Source organism: Mesoplodon mirus (genome assembly GCF_964341445.2).
Source record: "Mesoplodon mirus genome assembly, chromosome: 19".
Classification (NCBI taxonomy): Eukaryota; Metazoa; Chordata; class Mammalia; order Artiodactyla; family Ziphiidae; genus Mesoplodon; species Mesoplodon mirus.
The window spans coordinates 17,890,655-17,906,712 of record NC_138995.1 but is presented as its reverse complement, the minus strand read 5'-3'; the positions used below and the strand labels follow the sequence as shown (position 1 = coordinate 17,906,712).

General features: G+C 38.5%; 1 protein-coding gene across 1 annotated transcript in view; it reads left to right on the top strand.

Annotated features, from left to right (window-relative positions):
• SNTB2 (syntrophin beta 2) overlaps positions 1-16,058 on the top strand; it is a 91,789-nt gene that overhangs the window by 22,965 nt on the left and 52,766 nt on the right. The gene's annotated exons all lie outside the window — the stretch shown is intronic.

The window sequence follows — 16,058 nt, the reverse complement described above, 5'->3', positions numbered from 1 at the left end:
AATGCTCCTTGGGAGGAGGTCTTAACCACTTTGTACACTAATTCATTTAACAAACGCTTATTGAGCCCGTGCTTTTTGCCATGTGCTGTGTTAATTTCTGAAACTGGTGAAAATGATTGTTAGGTTCTGTATTAGGTCATAATAGTAATATTTCAAATTTGTATGGCTTTTGTAATTTCTAAAATCCTTTTCCATACTTTATTTAATCTTCACAATAACCCCCTAAGGATAGGTTTTATGATTTTATATATAAAGAAACAAATGCAAAGAAATGCAATTAAGCCACGAGTATGGATGTAAGTTCTGAATGGATGGACACAGGGAAGCACAGTCTCTTCCAAAAAGTAATAACTTTCTTTTGAAAAATAGTATTCTTATCTTAGCTTTTTATTTAGTTTTAACTTGGCTGGGGCTACCGTGCCACTTTTCCAACCACCCTGTCCCCATGCCATTGCTGCCATGCCCACGGCAGGGAAGGAAACAATGGTTCTGACTGTTCAGTCTCCTCTGTGCTGCTGAGGGCTCAGAGAGCACCATTTGCTTTCAGTGTGGGCAGGCTAGGGAGTTAAATATTGATCCCTGATTATTAATTTTAAAGTCTTGTGTCTGATATAGAAAAAGTGAATTACCACAGGGTGAAGGACTCTGACCTGCGTTTTTAAAATATGCTAATGACAAAGTAATAGTAATAAAGTGTACCCTTCTATGAGATTGTTAGCCAGCATCGTATTTTGCCCTTTTTCTTTTTTCCCATTCTTGAAACATGAATTGAAGTGCTCACTTGCTCTCACACACATGAGATTATCATGTTAATCTTAGATAAGACCTGATTACTCCATTTTTTTTTTTTTTTTTTTGCGGTATGCGGGCCTCTCACTGTTGTGGCCTCTCCCGTTGCGGAGCACAGGCTCCGGATGCGCAGGCCCAGCGGCCATGGCTCACGGGCCCAGCCGCTCCGCGGCATATGGGATCCTCCCAGACCGGGGCACGAACCCGTATCCCCTGCATCGGCAGGCGGACTCTCAACCACTGCGCCACCAGGGAGGCCCTCCATTTTTTAACTATATAGACCCAGTGAGCAAGTTTGAGTGATCACTCATTTGTACTGGCGGCTGAGTAATCTATACAAATAGTGTTTTATGATTTTCCACTATCTCAAAAACCAAACTGAAAGTTAAGGATGTATTCAGGAAAATATGACACGGGTTTTTAGCCATGGCTTTGCCACAGACTGTGACTTGCAAGAAGTTTTCTGATTTCTTTGAGGCTCATTTTTCATAGGGTTTCAGTTTAGCATCTTTAAAAATGAACAGTTTGTACAAAATTATCACTAAGGTCTCCTCTATCTCTGAAATTTTGTAAGTTAGCTATTTTTAGATTAGTATTTGTCCACAGGACACTCTGGATGGCTGTGTGTGTGTATAGGGGGCCAAACATAATACACTTGAAATTGATAGCTATTTCATTAATCTTCTCAAATATGATAATTTTTTAGGCTATATTGACTCTAGCTCTATGATTCAAATGTACTTACTACACTGGTGAATCTTTCTCCTTTCCTAGAATAGTCTCCAGGAGAGAGGTGGATTTAGCATGCATGAAGATAAATATAATCTCACGATAAGCACTCTTACTGATTATAGGAAGCTAATATTGACACAAATTGGCTGTCAGTTGCAAGGGCAAACTTTCATGTATCCAAAGCTGCTCTATAATATTACTTAATATTATTTGACAAGAATATTTGTCTTGGAATTTTGGGATTAAATGTAGATACCTCTAGAATGACACTGTTCTTTGGTTTTGTCATTATTCTGACCTCTGAAATTTACTCTGACTCGTTAAGAGTGAAGTAAAAGTAAAAGTGAGCAGGGGAAATGGAAAGGTGTTTGTCAAAGGGTACAAACTTCCGGTTATAAGATGAATAAGTTCTGGGGATCTAATATTCAACCTGGTAACTATAGTTGACAATACTGTATTATATACTTAAAAGTTGCACTTAACTGTTCTCACCACACCCAAAAAATTGCAATTATATGAAGTGATGGATGTGTTAACTAACCTTGTTGTGGTAATCGATTTTGAAACATTTGAATCATTTTGCAAAATGTCTATCAATTTGGATTTATCTCTTGGTTTATCATGAATACACAGAGCTTATGTGTTTTTTGAGCAAGAATACTACAGAAGTGATATATCCTTCTCAGTATATATGGGAGGGTAGGGTGCATGACATCAATATGTCTTAATACTAGTGATGTAAACCTTGATTACTGTTGAGTTTCTCCACATAAAGTTACTATTTTCCCTTTTGTAATTAATAGATATCTTGGGGGAGATTTGTTGAGACTGCAGTTATCCTATAACTATTTAAACTTTCACCCTTTATTCTTTAAACTTTTCACTAATTTTAGCATTTGTCAGTGGGTCTGGCCTGCAACAGTTATTATTGTAGTGTTCTAATGATGATTTTCTCTTTTTCTCATTCCTTTGACACTTTTTAAAAATTATGTACAGTCAAACATATTATTATTTTTAAGTTTTTAATTTATTTTTGGCTGGGGGCTACTCTTCATTGCAGTGCACGGGCTTCTCTTGTTGTGGAGCATGGGCTCTAGGCATGCAGGCTTCAGTAATTGCAGCACGTGGGCTCAGTAGTTGTGGCACAAGGGCCCTAGAGTGTGCAGGCTTCAGTAGTTATGGCATGCGGGCTCAGTAGTCGTGGCTTGCAGGCTTAGTTGCTCTGCAGCATGTAGGATCTTCCTGGACCAGGGGTCAAACCCATGTCCCCTGCATTGGCAGGTGGATTCTTAACCACTGTGCCACCAGGGAAGTCCCGTGACACTTACTAATTGGAATGCTTCTTTTTGTTTTTTTGCCTGCACCACATGGCTTGTGGGATTTTAGTTCTCGGACCAGGGATTGAACCTCGGTCCTCGGCAGTGAGAGCACAAAGTCCTAACCACTGGACCGCCAGGGAATCCCTTAATTGGAATTCTTCTATAAGAGCTGTTCCATCTTTCCCATTTATTTATTTATTCAATTATTTATATCAGTGTGGACTCATGGATATTTATAATCCCATACCACTATCATTTTTTTGATGTTCAAATTGTTCCAGCTTTTTAAAAATTACCTCTTAATTTTAAAAAGTAATAAAACAAATTATAAGTGAAAACAGTAATTTGTTGTGGGTTGACCAGTGCATTACACTGTCACTTAACATTCAGTACAGTAGCTGGTTTCTGTGCACTCTGACAGTTCTCAGTCCACTATAGCTGAACTCCTTAGTCATGTGTTATATAAGAATGAGGAGGGAAAGAACATGAACACATCTTTGTCTTTTCTCCTCTTCCTGAACTCAGTTAATTCTGCCAATCTGGTCAGAAAATCCCTAGTAACAACAAAAGCTTGGCAGTTACTAATAGCAGTTCTTTTGTACAATAAGAAAAATTACAAAGTGTTTAAAGAGAGGGAAACTTGGATGGTATTCTTGTTCCCCAGTGGTAACTGACTGGATGTTCAGGATGGAGTGCTTGTTGACCCCTTGAACACAGCTATTGTGCTGGGTTAATATTCTGTTTCCGTCTATAGTTTATCACTTGGAGTGCCGATCTAAAACAAACCATCCGGTGTATCCAGCTAGTCCGGGACATCCACTTTGCAACGGATAAGGATTTCCTTGTGCTTAAACTGCTAGAATTTTTTTTTTTTTTTTTTTTGGTCTAATGGAAAAACATTATTAGTGTTTTTATTAAGTATTTTTCAGTTATTTCATTTTGTTTGCTGTTGTTACATCCAATTACGTGTAACATTTTATTTATACTTCTTTTAAGGCATTTATCACATATTACCTTTTGTCGTTTCTCCTTTATTAATTGGTCTTTTTTTGGGGGGGAGGGTACATATCTTCCTTTTCCATCTCAACTGAACAACTTGAGGATACAGTCTGTATACTAAACTTTTTAAACATGCTTTGCATATAGGAGAGAGTTCTTTGTTATTGAAGAGGGGGAAACATTACAGTTCTTTTTAAGAGTAAAAAATTGTTTCCTATCATTTATGTCAGGAATAGATAAAAGTATATACATTGGATTTGTGAGACAAGGATTTTCTTTACTTATAGAAGAACTGTTTTAATCCATTATTGACTCCTTATAATAAGATTAAATTTTTATGTCACTGCAAGAGCAAACTGCTCATCCATAAACCATGTATTTAAGTAGATAATAGTTTATTAAATAGAATTTTGTTCTAATGACAGATTTGTTCTAATAACAAATTTAGCTGAAGAGAACCTCAACAAAGATCATTCATATACGATTTATGTGATAACCTTCAGTCTATGGAGAGAGTGACCAGGTCCCACATATTATTCAAAAAGCAGATGATGGTGTTGAACACAGACCTTTTATTCAAATATCTGCAAAAATCCTTAATCTAGACCTATTAGCAGCAGTTTTTAACTAGATTTTTTTACCCATGCCATAAATATTTCTCATGATCTCCCCAGGACAGGGAAATTAGGATTACAAAATATGTCTATATTTGTGTCACAATTTTTCATAATTCATCCAACCAATATTTACAGTTCATCTTCTGTATGTTAGTGATTTCTGCTATAAACACTTTATACTGCCAGATTTTGACCATTGTGTAACATTCATTTGTGCTAAAACTAAGTATGCATATTGTTATAGTGATGTCATGTGGAGTGGGATAAAACTTGCTCTGAAAGATTGGAAGCAAGTGTAATGTCCAGCCAGAGTCATAGAAAGATTGTGTGTGTGCTAGAAAAATACAAGAATTTTGCCTCATGAATGTGTAAGAGAATGTATTCAGGACCTTAAATAGCCCTGCACAGACTGCAACACAGTTCTGAGGAGTGGCTAGAAAAAGTGAAGGACCATGGATAGATAAGCAGTATAGAAGTGATGTGTTGTAATTATTGTTGACTTTTGTGGTCTTGACTTTTAATCCCTTCAAAGACCCTTGGTCATATGGAAAAGACGGGCAAAACAGGAACTGTGACATATGAGAAGTGCCTTAATAGTGATATGTGGAATGTTACAGAAATGTAAATGAGGAAGGCTATGTGCTGTCAAAAATTGGTCTTTTTGTGAAAGGGGAAACAAAGAACAATTGACTTGCTGTCTTTCTGGAGATAACTACCCTTTGCAGATATTCTTTGATGTTGCATAATGATCCCATTCTGTAGATAATGTATGTTTAATGCCTGCTATCTTCCAGGATCTCTTAGCCAGTTTACTTTTATTTTATCAGTTAATCTTATTTAATCCTCTCAGTTATTCAGGACAGTTGGTATTAGGGTTAGTATTAGAGTTTTGTGGATTAGAAATTGAGATTGAAAAGTTAAATTATTTTTCCAAATCATTAAGTTTATAATTAACAGAACTGAAATTCAAATTTGGTCTATTTAATTTCATATCTTAGCCTCTGTCTACTCTACTTTGTCCAGAGTATATTGTATTAATTGTACACTCAAATATGCACTGATATTCAGTACTTCCAACACTCAAACACAGGCCTAGGCACTTTTCATACATTATCTCATTTAATTCCCACAACAGCCATTTGAAGGTGGTATTCAGTGGTTAACAAATGTGGAAACTGAGGCTCGGACAAGTAAATTATGTGCTTCAAACCTCTCAAAAGTTAAATGGTAATATCAAGACTTGAACTGAGATTCATTTGACTTTAAAATTTGTTGCTCTGTATTTACACTTCAGTGATTTTACAAAAATTATCCAAAGGGCATCAACTGTAGGTTAGCAAATGCATTGTAGGGTGTGAGATACAGATATAAGACAATTGCACACTGATACCCCACTGTTCTTTCAGCATTTATTGAATAGTGACTTTTCCCCCATTGTCGTTGTTTCTGCTATTGAATCTTTTTCTGAAATTATGTTCTAATCCATGTTTTTCTTTGTTATTTGATGGCATATATTTAAAATTAATTTTAATATTATTATTTAATAGAACATATGCTTATTATTTAAAAGTTCAAACATTGTAGAAATAGTTAACTTCAAAAATAGAAGTCACTGTAATTGCAATGTAGATATAACCATTATTAGTGAATTGGCATTTTTTGTTTGTTTACTTTTTTTAACATCTTTATTGGCATATAATTGCTTTACAACGGTGTGTTAGTTTCTGCTTTATAACAAAGTGAATCAGCCATACATACATATACATATATCCCCATATCTCCTCCCTCGTGCGTCTCCCTCCCACCCTCCCTATCCCACCCCTCTAGGTGGTCACAAAGTACCGAGCTGATCTCCCTGTGCTATGTGGCTGCTTCCCACTAGCTATCTATTTTACATTTGGTAGTGTATATATGTCCATGCCACTCTCTCACTTCATCCCAGCTTACCATTCTCCCTCCCTGTGTCCTCAAGTCCATTCTCTACGTCTGCGTCTTTACTCCTGTCCTGCCCCTAGGTTCTTCTGAACTTTTTTTTTTTTTTTTTTTTAGATTCCATATATATGTGTTAGCATACGGTATTTGTTTTTCTCTTTCTGACTTACTTCACTTTCTATGACAGACTCTAGGTCCATCCACCTCACTACAAATAACTCAATTTTGTTTCTTTTTATGGTTGAGTAATATTCCGTTGTATATATGTGCCACATCTTCTTTATCAATTCATCTGTCGATGGACACTTAGGTTGCTTCCATGTCCTGGTGCGAATTGGCATATTTTTCTTGAGTACTTTATGAACATACAAACGTATATATAATTTTTTAAAACATAAAACTGAGAGCTTACTTTTTTCACTTAGCAACTCTGATACCCTTAGTTTTACCTTTGGTTTTATAGAGTTTGAGTCATTTTATGATGTTTTTAAGAACCTGATAGGGTTTATTAAAAAAAAAACAAAGCAAAACTAGCCTCTGCTTTCATATTTCAGCAGGAGACTAAGAAGCAATATAAATTATTCCTACCCAGCCTTATGCAAATTGCCTTTCTCATTGTCTCTACTCTAGTGAAAATGAAATTAAAGTCTTCATCTTTCTATTTTTTCTAATCCTATAGATGGTCAAGACTTTTCTACTGTTGTCAACAGTCCTCTGCTTTGTATGTTTTGAAGTAAGCAAGAAGGGTATGAAACAGATTGGACCATTGTTTCACATAAAGCAGTACTTCCTTTCAGGGGAGGGAGAAATACTAAAAGTAGAACTGACTTATAAAAACAGAGATCTGTCATAGGAAATAAATATAAATCTCAACACCAAAAGGAAAAGAAAAATATGTAATTTGAAGTAATTTTTCAAATGCAGTGTCTCCTGTTTATGGATTAGTTATATAAAGGATTCTAAAAACACATACTTACTATTTAGCAGTTTCCACAGGGAAATCTGCCGGTAGCTGTCTTCCTTACAAAAACATTAAAAAATGCAAACCTAAGGTGTTTAAAACTTTTTTTATAAAAAATTGAAAAGCTTGCATATTCTTTTGCAGTTTGAAGAAACATTCCAATGAAAATCACTTTAACTTCATTTTTAAAATATTTACTTTATAAATGACCCACAACTGGTTTTACCATATAAGATTAGTAGTTGAAGAAGACTACCAAGGAGAAATTATACAGTAAAGAGTCCAAAGACCCAAATTATGTCAATCTAGTTTGTTCTATGTTTGTATACATAAAAGCGTGAAAGCTAATACTTTTGAATAAAAGTAATAGATATCCATGTTAGAATTTGATTGAGGCCAAAAAAATATCTTTTTTTGCCAGTTTGCATAAATTTATTATAAAGGGCCATAATTTTAAAATCCTGAAATTTTAATTGCTGGGGACAAATTTCAGAGATACCTTATTTCTGGTTTGTTTGGATTTATTCCACTGTAGCTAAGAGGTTTAAAAGGAAACTTGAATTCTCCATGTCATCTTAGTAGTAATTTGAGATCCTCAGAAAGAATATATCTCCTATTTTTATTGACTTGGACAGGCCTTGGAGTGAAGTGGAGAAGGAAAGATGGGTAATGAAGTGAACTGAAAATCTCAGGACAAACACAAACTATAGTTATTTTTTTAAAGCAGAACATTGGCGCTTCACTGGTGGCACAGTGGTTGAGAGTCCGCCTGCCAATGCAGGTGACACGGGTTCGTGCCCCAGTCCGGGAAGTTCCCACATGCCGCCGAGCGGCTAGGCCTGTGAGCCATGGCCGCTGAGCCTGCGCGTCCGGAGCCTGTGCTCCACAACGGGAGAGGCCACAACAGTGAGAGGCCCGCATACCGCAAAAAAAAAAAAAAAATGCAGAACGTTGAAATCACGTAAGCACATGTACAGCTTCTGAGGACATGCTTGGTTTCTTTGCTGGGGATTTTTTCCTCCTGATGACTAGCAAGAAAAAAGGAGCTAACTTCACAGAGTTAAATGATAAGGCGATAATGGGACATTAAATATGACTTTGGAAATGCTAGTACAACAAATCCAAAGAAGTATTGCTCAAATTTGTGTTAGATTTAAGGTTCTGGTGATCGTTCTGTAACTCCTCACTGTCATAACTCACAAATCACTCCTCCTGTGTCTTCAGACAAAAAAGTGTAGAGACATGAATTTCCTGCTTTTAAAGAGAAGAAAATAATAGCATCCTGCATTTGTTGAAGCAGGAGATCAAGATTGGGTTGCCATATATATATACATTTTTCACCCATTAAAATAGTGAAGATTGTTTTAAATAAGGTTACTTCCTATTGACAAGTCTACTGACATGGACGTGCTCATATACTGCTGGTGGGAGTATTAAATGGTATAATCCTTTTGGGGAGAAATTTGCAATATTTATCATGAGTCTTAAATATTCCTTTGACACAGTAATTTCTCTCCTGAAAAATATATTTATTATAGCATTATTTAAAGTAAGTGCCCAATAAGGGAACACCTAAATAAATTATGGTAAACACGATGGAATGCTCTATAGCTATTTTAAAATGATGCTTATGAAGAGTTTGTTTAACATGGGAAGATGTATGTTACCGTGTTAAGTAAAGGACTAAAACATGTGGAAGGAAATGGGGTAGAATCAGGAATTTTTATATTTGTTTTCATTTTCTTTTCAGTACTTGCCAGTGTAATTATCTGAGGGGAAAGGATAAGACCAGCAGAAGGTAAAATGGTGGTTGCCAGAGGCTGGGGGAAAGGGAATGGGGAGTTATTGTTTAAAGGGTACCGAGTTTCAGTATGGGAAGATGAAAAAGTTCTGGAGATGGATGGAGGTGATGGTTGCACAACAGTGTGAAAGTACTTGATGCCACTGAACTGTACACGTAAAAAACAGTTAAAATGGTAAATTTTATGTTATATGTATTTTACCACAATTACCAAAAAAGGGGGGGGCATTACAATGGTTTGGGTGATCCAGAGCATGTCGGTAGTGGGAATTGAGGGAAGTAGGTAAATTAGGGAAAAATTGCAGAGGTGGGATGAGATGGTTTGGCACTTGATTGGATGTGGGGGCTAGGGAGAGGGAGGAGTCTACAAAGGTTTAGAGAAGTGGTTCCTAAAGCATCGTGGGCATGAGAATCAACCACCTGGGGGAGCTATAATAAAATTCAGATTATTGGGCTTTACACCAGACTTGCTACACTACTGGTTTAGCCACTGTGTGGCTAGGAAGATGGTGCTGCTAACGCTAATCAATGCACACAGGAGGAGATTAAAGATAACAAAGATCAGTTCACATGGGCATATGTTAAGTCTGAAGGGTTGGGGCAGCACTCTGGTGAAAGAAATCAGGGCCAAAAAGAGAAAATGGTTCTCGAGATGTATGTTAAATCTAAAAATCCAGCACTGAAAGTTGCTAGAGAGGGACTTCGCTGGTGGCGCAGTGGATAGGACTCCACACTCCCAATGCAGGGGGCCCGGGTTCAGTCCCAGGTCAAGGAGCTAGATCCCACATGCATGCCGCAACCGAGAGTTTACATGCCACACTAAGGAGCCCACATGCCGCAACTAAGGAGCTGGTGAGCCACAACTAAGGAGACCTGGAGCCACAACTGAAGAGCCCGCCTGCCACAACTAAGACCTGGTGCAGCCAAATAAATATTTTTTAAAAAAAGTTGCTAGAGAGTAGAGGATAAAGTGAGCAGAAAGTGCTAAAATCAGAGCTTTGGGGAACAGATACACTGTAGGGCTAGGAGGAGGAAGCAGGCATTAGAAAATAAATGGCCAGAAAAGAGGAGTAAAAACAGTTGATAGAGTGTATTGTCAGATGTTGGAATGGTCAAGAATAGGGATTGAGAAAAAAGGCCTTTCGATTGGGTGAGTAAGAAAACATGAGCTAGTGTTTAGAATGCAGTTTTATTCAGAAGAGATTAAGGAGCAAAAGGAGAAAATAGAAACAGCAAGCATAAAGTTCTTATTTTCAAGGAGTGGTAAAGAGAGGAAGGAACCAAGTCAGGGAGAGTAAGATCAAGACAAGGCATTTTCCAGTTTGGGTAAGCTTGGTACTAATTTAGGCCGGTATTTCTGTGGAAGACTGGTCTCTCGTGGGTCTCCTGTCTCTTTTGCTCTTCCTTGTCTTCTCCCCAGCGCCCTGATCCACCCTAAGGATAAGTCAACCCCCCTTCTCCAGTCTATCAGCGCATCTGAGTAGATCTGCCTTCAGTAGAGAATCTGACCCTTCTCACCTCCACTCCTATCACCCTGGTCTAACTACCATAATCTCTCACCTCTAATAACCTCCCAATTGGTCTTCCTGCTTCTGCCCTTGCCTTCTTTCACTCTATTTTCAACAAAGTAGTGAGAATGATTAAAATACAAGTTAGAGGGTTTCCCTGGTGGCACAGTGGTTGAGAGTCCGCCTGCTGATGCAGGGGACACGGGTTCGTGCCCCGGTCCAGGAAGATCCCGCATACCGTGGAGCCTGCGCGTCCGGAGCCTGTGCTCCGCAACTGGAGAGGCCACAGCAGTGAGAGGCCCGCGTACCCCCCCCCAAAAAAAATACAATTTAGATCATATCACTGCTCAGCTTAAAACCTCCCAATGGCTTCCCAATTCAGAATAAAAGCCACAGTCCTTACAGTGACCTACATGAGCTGCCTCTCATTCCCTCTACCCTTATGTCCCTCTTTTCTCTCTTTCCCCCTCTATTACCCTGTGCTAGTCACACTGGCCTTACTAATTTAACACTTTTCTCTCATCTGGAATGCTTCTCCCAAATATTCCCTTGACTGACTCCCCGCCGCCTTTAAGTCATTGCTCAAATGTCTTCATAAGGCGGCTCACCTAACCACCTTATTTACAGTCACAAATTGACCCCCTTGCAGCACTCTGATCCGCCTTCCCTTACTGTTTACCCTTTTCCATAACACTTAATTTTTCATAACTGACTATATAATTTACTTTTTTTTTTTTTTTTTTTTTTCAGTACGTGGGCCTCTCACTGTTGTGGCCTCTCCCGTTGTGGAGCACAGGCTCCGGATGCGCAGGCTCAGCGGCCACGGCTCACAGGCCCAGCCGCTCCGTGGCATGTGGGATCTTCCCAGACCGGGGCACGAACCCTTGTCCCCTGCATCGGCAGGCAGACTCTCAATCACTGCACCACCAGGGAAGCCCCAATAATTTACTTATTTTAATTTTTATTTTTAAATTATGCAGTAAAATTGGCTCCCCCCCCATATGGTGTACACTTCTGTGGATTTTAACCCATGTGTAAATTCTTGTGACCATCACCACAATAAGGATATAGGCTAGTTCTACGCTCAAAAAAAACTCATCACACCTTCCCCATGCCTGTCTTCATACAGTTTTGTCTTTTCTGTAATAGAATCATGCAGTATGTAACCCTTTGACACTGGCTTCTTTTACTCAGCATAATACCTTTGAGATTCATCCAAGTTGCTCAGTTAATTTTCCTTTTTTAAAAAATTTAATTTATTTTTTAATTTATTTTTGGCTGCGTTGGGTCTCTGTTGCTGTTGCACGGGCTTTCTCTAGTTGCGGCGAGCGAGGGCTACTCTTTGTTTCAGTTCGCGAGCTTCGCATTACAGTGGCTTCTCTTGTTGAGGAGCATGGGCTCTAGGCACGTGGGCTTCAGTAGTTGTGGCACGCGGGTTAAGTAGTTGTGGCTCTCAGGCTTATTTGCTCCACGGCATGTGGGATCTTCCCGGACCAAGGCTCGAACCCGTGTCCCCTGTATTGGCAGGCAGATTCTTAACCACTGCGCCACCAGGGAAGCCTCTCATTTTCCTTTTCATTGCCGAGTAATATTCTGTTCCCTGGCTGTACTGCAATTTATCCATTCACCCATTAAAGGAAATTTGGGTTGTTTCCAGTTTGAGCACTTAGGAATAGAGCTGATAAAAAAACATTCATATATGTGAACATATATGAACATAAGTTCATGTGAATGTAAATTTTTGTTTTTCTAGAATATAATTTACTTATTCATTACATTTATCCTTTTTTATTTTTGCATGTTTTGTTCATGGATATATTATTCTAGGTTCCCAAAACAGTTCCTGGCACATAGCAGGAGCTCAATAAATTAGAGAATGTGCAATGTTATTGATACTTTAAAATGGAAAGGTATAATGAAACCAGAGTCACTCTGAACACGTGTAGGTTTTACATCACCAAACCCTAGACTGTGCAGCCTACTCAGACCCTAAATGGCAAGAGACTTGAGCTGAAAGACACCTGCAAGTTGAGAATGTAAAAGACTTTTTATGAAAAATAAAGTAATTCCTCCCTAATGCTTTTGGTGGCCATCTATCAGATTCCTGATTTGGAGGAGGAGCTTGGGATGAGGTTGAGGAGAAACTTCTTGGGAGAATACTTGGACAAAGATGTCAACGTAACTCACTTTTGAGACGAATGAAAAGCCAGCTCTTCCACCCTAAGGATAGGTCAGAAACAAACTTGTTTACAAAAGCAGGGGAAATATTGGCACTATTCTCCCTACATTGTCTGATCCATTTAGTTTCACTTAAACTCAGAGTAAAGGTCACTTGAAGAGATAAGAAAACGATAAGCATTAGAAATTAGAGAGGAAAATAATGATTATATGAGAGATTGATGTTTATAAGGGAAGGTGATTGATATACCAGAATACTTGTGTTTACAGCCGTAGGCTACTTCTGCACTATAAAGTATCTTTTGGATAAGCTTTTAAAAGCCACATAAATGGCATCAGTTTAAAAATCAGATGCTGCCGAATGCCCCAAACCAGGATAGCAGTGTACCTTGTTAATATACATGGACCCCTGTAACCTTATTCATTAGAGCATGGAATTCAATAAGAATCAGTTGGATCTTGAATCTTATACCATGCATTATAGTTTTAGAAGGTTCAACAAGGTTTTAGTTTAAGGTAGTTCCATGTTTAAAGTTTGAGCAAGTTTTCGGAATAAATTTTCTTCCTTTCTTAAATAAGGTTTTTTGTTTTTTGTATTAATGATATGGGCTCATCAAAGTTTCAAATATACACAACTACATAAAGAAAAAAAAAGGCAGTCCTATGCATATTTCTAGGCACTATTGATATTTTGCTGAAAATCTTCCCAGATGTCTTTCCAGGTGTGTGTACAGTACATGTATATGTTTTTTGTCACTCTAAAGAGAAGGGATTATAGTGATGCTTTTAGGGTGGGGGAGAACCGCCTTCATTTTCAGTAAGAGCGAGCAGTGCGTAAAAGAAAGATTAACTTCAGCAACTAAACACCTAAAATACTATAAACATCAGAGTTTAAGCATTTTGAGGATGATCCTTTTTTTTTTTTTTTTTTTTTTTTGCGGTATGCGGGCCTCTCACTGTTGTGGCCTCTCCCACCGTGGAGCACAGGCTCCGGCTGCGCAGGCCCAGCGGCCATGGCTCACGGGCCCAGCCGCTCCGTGGCATGTGGGATCCTCCCGGACTGGGGCACGAACCCGCGTACCCTGCACCGGCAGGCAGACTCCCAACCACTGCCACCAGGGAAGCCCTTGAGGATGATCTTTAGCTATCAGGAAAAGTGAAATAACTCTGAAATATATCACAGTTTCTTTTTTTAAATTTATTTAAATATTTTATTTTTATTTAGACTGCACCAGGTCTTAGTTGCAGCACGCGGGGATCTAGTTCCCCGACCAGGGATCGAACTCGGGCCCCCTGAATTGGGAGCACGGAGTCTTACCCACTGGACTACCAGGGAAGTCCCATATCACGTTTTTTAAAAAATTATTATTAATTTATTAATTTATATTTCTTTTTGGCTGCTTTGGGTCTTCGTTGCTGCGCGCAGGCTTTCTCTAGTTGCGGCGAGCGGGGGCTGCTCTTCATTGTGGTGCACGGGCTTCTCATTGCGGTGGCTTCTCTTGTTGCAGAGCACAGGCTCTAGGCACATAGGCTTCAGTACTTGTGGCACGCGGGCTCAGTAGTTGTGGCTCGTGGGCTCTAGAGCGCAGGCTCAGTAGTTGTGGCGCACGGGCTTAGTTGCTCCGCGGCATGTGGGATCTTCCTGAACCAGGGCTCAAACCCTTGTCCCCTGCATTGGCAGGTGGATTCTTAACCACTGAGCCATCAGGGAAACCCTGAATTTTGTTTTATATGCATGTATTACCTATTCAAAAAAGAAACAATATTCTAAAGACTTGTTAGCTATGTTTTTAGAAACATAGCTGATTGTTTTTTAGATTTAGTAATCTATTTCTCAGTAAAGTTTCATAGGTTTGTAAAGCTTCTAATGCTATAAAATATTAATACTAGCTATTATGACATTGATAAGCATTGATAATGATCATATCTTTCTAGTTTTTCAGTTCCCATGATACTACTCTAATGACCTACCACAGCGGAATTTTAGAGGAGGTAGATTACTGATGGAACATATATTGATGTTAGAAGAGGAAATGGTGACCGATTTATCTACATTCAACAATTTATTGACATTTTAATGCTTTTTAAGATTTTACTAAAAAAGGATTTAATAATCTTCAGTTTATCTAGTTTTTGAAATAAGAGCACAGTGCCTCAAATGATAGTAGTTGCCAGTCATAAATGAGGTAAAAGAAGTATTTTATATGTCTTAAAATTGAACTTAAAAGAAAAACATTTCACATATATTAAAAGCTATATCTTAATTTGGGGCTACCGTTAATAGAAATACCTGTTTTTGACTATGTTTTTGTACTTGTTTTTCAAAGCTATAATGGTTTGTTTCCAAAGCTGTCTCCTTTACTAGACTGGGCATTCCTTGAAGGCAGGGTCCATGCCTAAGTTGCTCTTGTATTCTCAGTGGCTAGCCTAATGCCTGATACTTGGAAGGTAGCTAAAAATGTTGACTGAGTTGAATCGAATTGAAGTAGAGATACATAGCTTAGTCTGGAGAAGAGAGAGATCATCTCAGTCTTCAGATATCTGAAGGGTTCTCATGTGGAAGAGATTAAGTTTGTTCTATATGGCCTCTGTAGTCAGCAAGCCAATGGGTGGAAGTTTCAAGTTTCTAAATGTTGAGTTGTCTAAAGCTAGATGGGGCTGTCTCAGGAGGTACTGAATCTATCTCCAGATTCATTCGTGATGGCCAACTTCTGAGATAATTCAGGTATTTAATTGTTTATTTTTTCCTTCACTCATTTATTCAAACATTTACTGAGTAGGCACTGGTCTGGGTGTTAGACACCAAGATTGAATAAATTGTAAACCCTGCCTTTGGGGAACTCACAGCCAGCAGGGAACTGAAGTATTAACAAAGGATTACAACCCAGGGTGCTTAGAGGTTGCTACAGAAGAGTAATGGTAATACCCTGGAGAGAGTGAACAGGAAAGGCTGCTGAGGACGTGACTCTTGAGTAGAGTTGGCAAGGCCGACAGAGGGAGAAAGGAGTCCTAAGCAGAAGCAACAATATGCAAAGACTCAGAAGTTAAAGTTTTTAGGATAGAGTAGTGGTATATCATTTGGATTACATGCTCTTAAAGCACCCTCCAATCCTAAGATTCTGTGTGCTGGCTCTTTAACTTCGTGTATTTTTTCACTTCATGCCAGATAATTCGTGTATGTATATATTTCAGTTGTTATTTTTCATAGGAAGCAAAAATACT